This window comes from Solanum stenotomum, chromosome 5 (assembly GCF_019186545.1).
Source record: "Solanum stenotomum isolate F172 chromosome 5, ASM1918654v1, whole genome shotgun sequence".
Taxonomy (NCBI): Eukaryota; Viridiplantae; Streptophyta; class Magnoliopsida; order Solanales; family Solanaceae; genus Solanum; species Solanum stenotomum.
In genome coordinates, this window is record NC_064286.1 from 43,729,919 (window position 1) to 43,739,253 (window position 9,335).

At 30.6% G+C, this 9,335-nt stretch overlaps 1 pseudogene; it reads right to left on the minus strand.

Moving 5' to 3' along the window:
- Positions 1-1,461: 1,461 nt before the first annotated feature.
- LOC125864022 (uncharacterized) lies at positions 1,462-8,949 on the minus strand (annotated as a pseudogene).
- Positions 8,950-9,335: the final 386 nt, after the last annotated feature.

The window sequence follows — 9,335 nt, forward strand, 5'->3', positions numbered from 1 at the left end:
AGAAAGGAGCATTGTTTCGAGCTCAATCCATCTAGTTCCAATTCTCCAAACCCCCAACAATGAATTTATTGGAGGTCTCATGAGTAGCACTTGGGGGATTTTAATCTCTACACTTCACGCCTTGTTGGAAATATTTAAGAATTTCAATATACTCATTTGCAATGTATATAACATGCTTTAGCACATCTAAAAAAGAATGATATATTTCTTTATTTGATAAATATTTAGTGACATTATCAATATTTACCCATGTTGGTCTCACTTATTAAGTAATAAAATGTCCACAAATGTATGCTCTTTTTAAGGATAGTTTTGGAAGATGGTAAAATTTTTTCATATTTCTTAAATTTTGTGTACTTTCGGAGGAGTCTAGATGATTATTTAGTTTTAGTATTGATTTATTTTGAGGTGTTGTTAGTCTTGTTCCACCACCTATCTTGGTATTTTAGAGGCTTTATGGATAGACAAAGTTAGATTGTTTCCAGCATTTTTCTTAGATATTTTATTGAAACTTATTATTTATGTCAAGTATTTTCAAACAATGTTTCAGATTTTTCTTTAAATGATTGAAATGCTCATCTATTAAGACTCCATGTGTACCATGGAGTCATGTGAACCATAGATAGCCAGGCCAAGGGTTCGTTTGGGGCCGACAATAGTCTCTGAGGGCCAGTAACGTCCAGGGTGTAGGCTCGGGGCATGACATGAACAAAACAAGCGAACAATTTTTATTCATTTAGGCTCAATTATGAAACAATGAATTATTTAATCATTTTGGACAATCTTATAAGTCAAGTGGTCTGAATTCAAAAATAGTTTATGATCCTTTTCTAATCTACTAGCTTACAACCAACACAGGATGAATCAAGACAAGCTGTAGATGCATACACAACTAATTAATGATACAGAAAATGCTCACATCCACATGGCACAGAACTGCACTATCAATTCCTAACTGTCAAGTTTTATTCCTACATTTTAAGCATAGTTGTCACATTCATATGCATACAATGCCATACATAGATCCTCAACCATCATTAAAATCAAAGATATGTTGATGTCATACAAAATATAACATATATTATCACTCTTTACTGTTGCAACTATTTTTTCATTCTTATAACGACACATCTCCACAACACTTATAGTACTAAGAGTAGGGTATATCAGTGATGCCCTAGGCTTCAGAGTCTGGAAATGGTGCAGAGGCTTTTGTATCTCCAGAACATGAATAGTTGTGGCGGTGGTGGCTGGAGCACTCAATGAGACCTCAAGAATCCCCTCAGAATCTGATGGTATAGTAGTTAGAGTTTGAGACTCCATCACAACATCAACTCCACTAATAAGTCCTACCTCTGTTGGCACTAAGCTGGAAGAAGCTCCACTCATACAAGCTCTCAACACAAATAACCTCAGCTGCTCATCAACCCTTGACCTCCTTTGAGCTTCCAATATATATTCCTACTCCTGGTCTCTATTAATGTGTTTTCTCTTCTTTGATATATTGCTCTTTTTATATTCCTCACGAGGGAGCTTGCCCGAGGCTTTAGGGAGAAGAATCAATAAGTCAATAGCCGACTCCTCTCCCTCCAATTCCATAATATCTGGAATTGAAAACTTCTTTGTTGTACTCTCTTTTATATGTATGAACTCAAAATCCCAAAGGTAAAAAAAGGATTGTACTGGAGTCCTTAATGCAGAATCTCTTGAGTTTGTATGTGTTGCATCATTTCCCAAGTTTACCTGCTGATGTCCATATAAATCTTCGTTTTCTCTTTTTTTTTTCTTCTGGCCATAAAAGTTTCACAAAGATAATTATAAGAATCAAATAGGGAAAGGACACTGAACTTGAAAACGATAATAATAATACCAATATGTAGAGAAACTATATGTTTCATTGTGACTTCCTTAACTTTGCTTACCAATACTTGAAGGGATGTCACATTCAGATAAGTAGTTAACATCTCACCGATTTTTAATGTAAACCCCCTTGCAAGATTCAGTACATGTTCCAACTACATAATGTTTGGTCAACTTGTTAATGCGAATATGTGGTTTACGCCTCGGTGTCACCTGCAAATTTAACTCTTTTAATGACCATGCATACATAGAGTCAATCTCATTACTTATTTTAATATAATTTTCTTGAGCTAACCTGCAATGTTTCTTCACTTTGGCTTAATTTCTTCTTTGTTTCACGAACTTCCATATATACGATAAAATTGTAAACCTCAATCAAAGATCGAAACTTTTTGTTTGTCTGCAAATGATGGTAGACCTGTTTGCCAACAATTATTAAATATTTATTTTGTCACAATCTCATCAAAGGAAACGTATGTAATCAATTTTGTTGGTAGGAAAATGTGTATATTATTCAAAAGGAAACTTACGTAATCGATAATTAAACCACATGGACGAGAAGTATTCTTGATAATCTAGTTTTGTCTTCTTTGTTCAAATGTATAAGTATGCACGTAATGCATATTTTTTGGTGTCACCTCATTCTGCAACCAAAACAAGTTATATTTATGGAATCCAAAATTATCCAAAATCTATTCTCAAAAGGTAATTATTTGGATGAAGTGGGGAGCATCAATATTTTGTACATCAAGTGGTACACACAAGATATTGGAGTATCAATATTTTATATTCTAAAGGATCATGGTTTGGCCAGTAGAATACGATGGAATCTATTTTATCCCAATATGTGTAACTGTTTCTATGGTTTATTCTGTTTTCATTTTTCCCATTTCAACTTCTTTTATCTTATGGAAAAAAAAATACTAACTTCTACTTATACCTATATTGCTAGGCCAGATCTTGTATAAAAATTTTAATCAAATTTTGTAGCTAGATCAATGATGGTTGTGGTTATGCATCTCTAAAGATTCACTAAATAATTGGATGTGAGATGAAAACTTCCATGCTAAATCAGAATTTCATTTCTAAAAAAATATTATTTTTTTGGGAAAATCACTTTTGAAAGCTTCCCTTTCTAAGGAATTTTTTAAAAGTGATCACAACCTCTAGATTTATCACAAATTAAATTTATTTCCACCATAGGAATATTATTTCTCTTTCCATTTTTTCAACCCTAAGATGATTGATCTCCGCCAGGAAAAAACCATGAAAAGCTTAGATCCATCTGACTAGTACTTGTAATTAATTTCCAAACTAGAAAACTTCTATGTTATTCATTGCACTGGTACGTGAATGACTCTATGCAAATATCATTAAAACAATTATCAATTTTAGTCAAAAATAAAAATTGTATACATTTTTAGAGGGATGAAAAAGAAGATCACTTGAGATAGCTTCATCGTGTCATAGGGTGTTTTATATATTGATGAATCAGTCCATTCGTGTGAAACTATGGTAAGGGGAGGTGTTAAATCTCATATGGAAGAATGTTTTTTCAAAAGACTTATCCTTTCTTAGCATGAATTTCACAAATTTCATACATTCATCGATATCACCTTACTTCATATATCGATTATCAATTACCATTATCATTTCCCACCATTATTAAACACCGCATCAACAACTCACAACTACTATCCTCAACTATCACCACTATCAATCACTACAATCAGTTAACACTAATAGTAGCTACTATTTACAATTATTATTGACATCAATCAGCAAATCATAGAACTATCAACCACCATCAAGCTAGTTTCATTAACTTTTACTATAACCATTACAAATATGTCTACTATCCACACACCATTATTAGTCAACATACAATCATCAATTGACATTCATAACCACCACAACTAGCTATCACAATCACCATATATATTATTTTGAAATATTTTATGTAGTAGTATGTTTTCATTAAATTTTAGGGAAAATGGCTTAAATGACACCAACATTATAATTAGATTTGTTGTAACACACTCATAATTTACAGAAGGTCCTATGACTCACTTGGATATTTTTGTTAAAATATTTTTTGACATTTATCGAGTGAGCTGAACAAAATATCAAAGTTTTCTTATTTTGTTTGTACACACGCTGACCAACAGAAAAAACAAAGGTTTTCGATCGTTATCATTATCGTTCATACTTGTTTTTTCCTAGAAGAACTCAATTGAATCTTATGAAATTTAATCCATATACCATATATTCTTCTATAATTGAGTTTTGGCTAATAAAAGTTAAAAAGTGTCCTTTTATCCACTTTTCCTAAGTTTAATATTTATTAATTTTCTTAATAGAGATTTTTTTATAATCAGATGTACAATAATAACCAGGCTTATTATTTAGTATTTAGCTCTTAATGTATCATGTTAATATTGAAATGTATATTCAAAGTTTCATGTACATCTTATTATTCAAATATGCATTCAGATTTTGATCTAGAGAATTTCTCTTTATTTCATAACACAATTAACATTAAAAATTTGTTCAAGAACACATAAAAATATTTTTGTACATGACTTAAAAGAAAATAAGTTAAACAAATTGTAAGTTGAGAAACTTTTCAAAAGCTTACCTCCAAAACATCGACTTTTACTTCATCAAGTGTGGTAAAAGATATTGGAACTTCCATTAATATTACATCCTCATCATCCTCAATTTTGTGTTCCTTCTAGTAGAAAATATAAAAAGACTTTGTAAAATCTTATGTAAAATGAAAAATTGAAGTGCTACAATACCCAAAAAAAAGATGGGTGTCCATCAATCATATGCATTCTGGTACAATATTAATGATGGTTGTGGTCACGTACCACGTGAGATTCACTAAATTAATTTTAGAGGATGTACACAACCTCTAGGTCTATCACAAATTAAATTAAGTTCCACCATAGCAACAATCTTTTTTTAATTTGGCAAAACCTAAGATGATCGATCTCCTCTTTTCTTACCTAGATTTACCAGAACTTGCATTCTGGAATAGAAAAATTCATCTTATTCATTGCATTGGTATGTGAAATGATGCTATCTGGTTATTATTACTAAAAATGTTCTCTGTAGCCAAATATATTATATATATTTGTTAAAGAAGGGTAAAATAAGAGAAGATCCTTTGAGATAGTTTGTCTATATCATAGGTTGTTTTATAAATGTATCGATCCATTCGTTTAAAATTATGGTAAGTGAAGGTGTTAAGTAGTGTCTTTTTTCTGGAAACATGGTCAACCAGAAATTATTATGTTTGCGATTCTTCATGCACGGATGGATAAAATATTCCAGTTTTCTATTCTCATATGAGGCCGGAAAGTGGATTGAGAACAGGTCGGTACGAAGTAAGTGAAGGTGTTAAGTAGTGTCTTTTTTATGGAAACATGGTCAACTAGAAATTATTATGTTCGCGATTCTTCATGCACGGATGGATAAAATGCTCCAGTTTTCTATTCTCATATGGAGCCGGAAAGTGGATTGAGAACAGGTCGGTATGAAGTGATTCATCATGCTCAAACATGAGACAATCACTCGTTAGGGACGGTTTATAGATCATAAAATTCCCACAAATTGAATGAAAAGTGGTTCCATGTAGATATGGAAGAAAGATGGCTCAAAGGACTTGCCAAATTATTCACACATGAACCATGAAGTACATTAACATTCTATTCAAAAAATTTCTTAAAATATAATAGTTCACCAATTCTATTTATTCACTGCTATCACCATACCCCTTCATTATCAATTTTCATCATCATTGATCATCATTGTCAACCACAACCATTGTTCTTAATGACCATCACTACCAATCACTACAATCAATCAACACCCCCACCAACCACTATTTACAATTATTATTTACACCAATCATCATCATAACAAAAATCAATGAACAATATCAACAATCACCATCATAATTCACAACTATATGTTGTCAACCATCATCATCAATCACCACAACTTTTGGTTATCACTATTGTCCAACTATCAACCACCACCAAACTACTACTATCAACTTCAACCACTATCACTATTAGTAGCTACATTTCTAAAGGACCACCACTATCAATAGCTACAATCAATCCACACCATCAACAACCACTATTTATAATTATTATTTATACCAATCATCATTAAAAGAAAAATCAGCAAACACTGTCGACAATTACCATCATAATTCACAACTATATATTGTAACCCATCATCATCAATCACCACAACTATTTGTTATCACTATTGTTCAACTATCAACAACCGCAAAAATACTACCATCAACTTCTACAACCACCACTATCAATAGCTATTATCCACAACACCATTAATTGTCAATAAACCTTCCTCAATTGACATCTGCCACCACTATAGCTAACTATCACAACCATCAATCATCATTTATTTTAATTTTTTTTACTGATGTTAAATTAAATTGATTTTAGTTTTATAATTTTCTTGGTAAAATGGCTGAAATGACACATTTAGTATGACTGAATTCACTGTAATACACAATTTATGGGGTTCTATGACCACCGTAAATATATTTTTAACGAACTTCTTGAACATTTATCAGGTGAGAGAATAAAAAGTCAACTCTTTGTTATTTGATTTGTACATACATGTTTATTTAAAGGTAAAAACAAAAGAGTTTGATCGTTATCACTCATTTGCACTTTTCCAACCAGTGGTTTCAAAAATGCTTTTGGGATGAGTCTCGGGGTGAGTCTTAGGGGGGAGGGGGCCTTAGAATTTAGGGTGTAAGCTCCGAGAATAAAAACGTAAGCCCTGGACATAAAAACGAATGCCATGGGAGTTAGTTTTATAATTTGTTTAAAAAATTCTTTTGCTTTAAATCATATTTTTTTGTTATTTGTGTAATGATATTTCTCAAATAATAATTATAATACTTTTTTTCTTCATTATTGGTTATTAATACATTTCTCAAATAAAAATCATAATATTATTTTCTATATATTATAGGTTATTTATTAAATTTTATTTGTAAAATCATTGAAAGTTTTACTTTTACTTATTTTCTTTGTAATAAAATTACAAAATTGAATATACATGATATTACGCTCTGTAGATCTCTAGGACTTACGCCCTGTGTCTCAGAGCTTATGCCTCACCCCTAACAACATAAAATGCCTCGCCTCACGCCCCCGTCTTTCAGAACACTACTTCCAACAAAGTAAAAATAGTAACCCTTCATTCACACTTCAATTGAAATTTTATCTCATAAATCATTATATTCTTTCATAATCGAATTTCGGCTTGTGTCACACTGGATAAATGTCAAAAGGATGCTTTTAAAAAAATATTCAAGGGGATACTAGGTCCTCCATAAAGTATGTGTGTTACTGCAAATTCGGTCATAGTTTAGTATCATTTATCCATTTTTCCTGAACTTCATATTTGCTACATTTTCAATCAAAGAAACTTTTTACATATTCATATGTTCAATAATAAGTACTCTTATAACTTAGTGTTCAAATTTTAATACGTCATCTTAATATTGAGTAGTCTATTAAGAGATTTTTAATGCACATCGTATCATTCATATGCACATTCATATTTAGACGTCTTATATATAATCTTAAAACAATTATGAGACATATTTTTTTTACTTTTATTCTATTTTTAAAATTAAAAACTCTCTTCATACATTATAACCATTAATTCTATAATAGTAAATAATATCATATCGACAAATTTTTTATAGAAAGACCTATAATTTTTTGGCATTAATATAAGACTTAACTAAAAAAATGAAAATTAACATAACAAGTTGTTCAAGAAAGCACCTTATAATCGGAGGAACTTTACAAAAGCTTACGTCAATAACATCAACTTTTGATTCTTGGGATGTGATAAAGGATATGGGAACTTCCATTATTGATGCATCTTCATCACCATCCACTTTGTAATGCTTATCCATATTCAAGCAGCAAATATATATATAAAAAGATTAATTAGATCTTTTGTTAATTAAAAACGTGTATGAAGTGATGAAGAAGGTTTTCAAAAGGATGTAAATTACCCGCTTATTAAAATACATACATACATACATTTACACTACTATTATTTAAAAATCTATATTTAGTAAGCATGCATTATACGTTACAACTACTAAATTATAACATCTAGAAACAAAGAAAAAATTAGACTGCTATTGCATACACAATAGTTTGATACAATATAGTATGGATACATTTTTCGAGTATATGAAACTAAAGATTAGGCATACATGTGATATATATATATATATATATATACACATACATACACACACAAACACACACACACACATATATATATATATATATATATTGAAAAATATAAAGATGAGCATGATTTAGAGATTGATCTGAGTTCTGCACTTCTATATACTCTTAATATAGCAGTAGAGAAAGCAGTGGCACTAATTTAAGAGATTGTTTCACTAGAACCAACTTCATCAGATATGATCACTCAGATTATCTATGGGTCCAACATATTGGTTGTGTGGATCCGTAGAGAGATGAGGTTTACGAGACAAGGATATTTTTTAGGCCGGTGAAGATTGGAGATGAGCATGATTTTTTCTTGAGGTTCACTAAGATGAAGCCTCTCTGGTTCTATACTACTAAGTCTAAGGATACTTACGAGTTCAGTAATACATTATCTTGACTATTGATTATTCATATCTTAATACATAATCGTAATATTGAGATTTCAATTTAAATATTTTCTTTGCACATGTTATCATTAGATATGCATTCAGATTTAGATATCTCAAACCTTATAAAGACAAAAAAGCCTTAGACTAGTTATATAACTTTATCTTTCTTCCATAAGAGACAAACATTAAAAAAGTTATTTCAAAATGCATCAAAGATTTCTCTAAATGTGTTAAAAGGAACAAAATTAAGCACCGTAAAATATGTATGCTAAACATTGAAGGAAAGTGTAAAAGCTTACCTCTAAAACATCAACTTGAGGTGCGATACAAGATATTGGAACTGCCATTATTGCATCTCCACAATCTACTTTGTGATGCTTATCCATATTCTAGTAAAAAATGTAAAGCACATAGTAATTCAATGTTTGTTCAATTTTCATCAATATGATCATGCTAATTTAATATCTACTAATCTAAGGTTTTCATCTGGGTATAAATGGTTCAGAACACTTTCATTTATGATAAATCTAAACAAGGAAAGAGGTTTGAGATTTTTCATTGCTTGATTTTCTAGCAAGGTGATATCATAGTAATATTCCCAATCCTAGATGATTTGGATATGAAAAAAAATATTTATGTGTTAATACTTGAAAAAGTTCATTCTCTTCTGTTAAATCTATAACAATGAATAATATCATATGGACAAAAGTTATCTTGAATGACCTACTAGATTTTTATATGAATATAAATTTTCACTCTTTTATAAATCTAT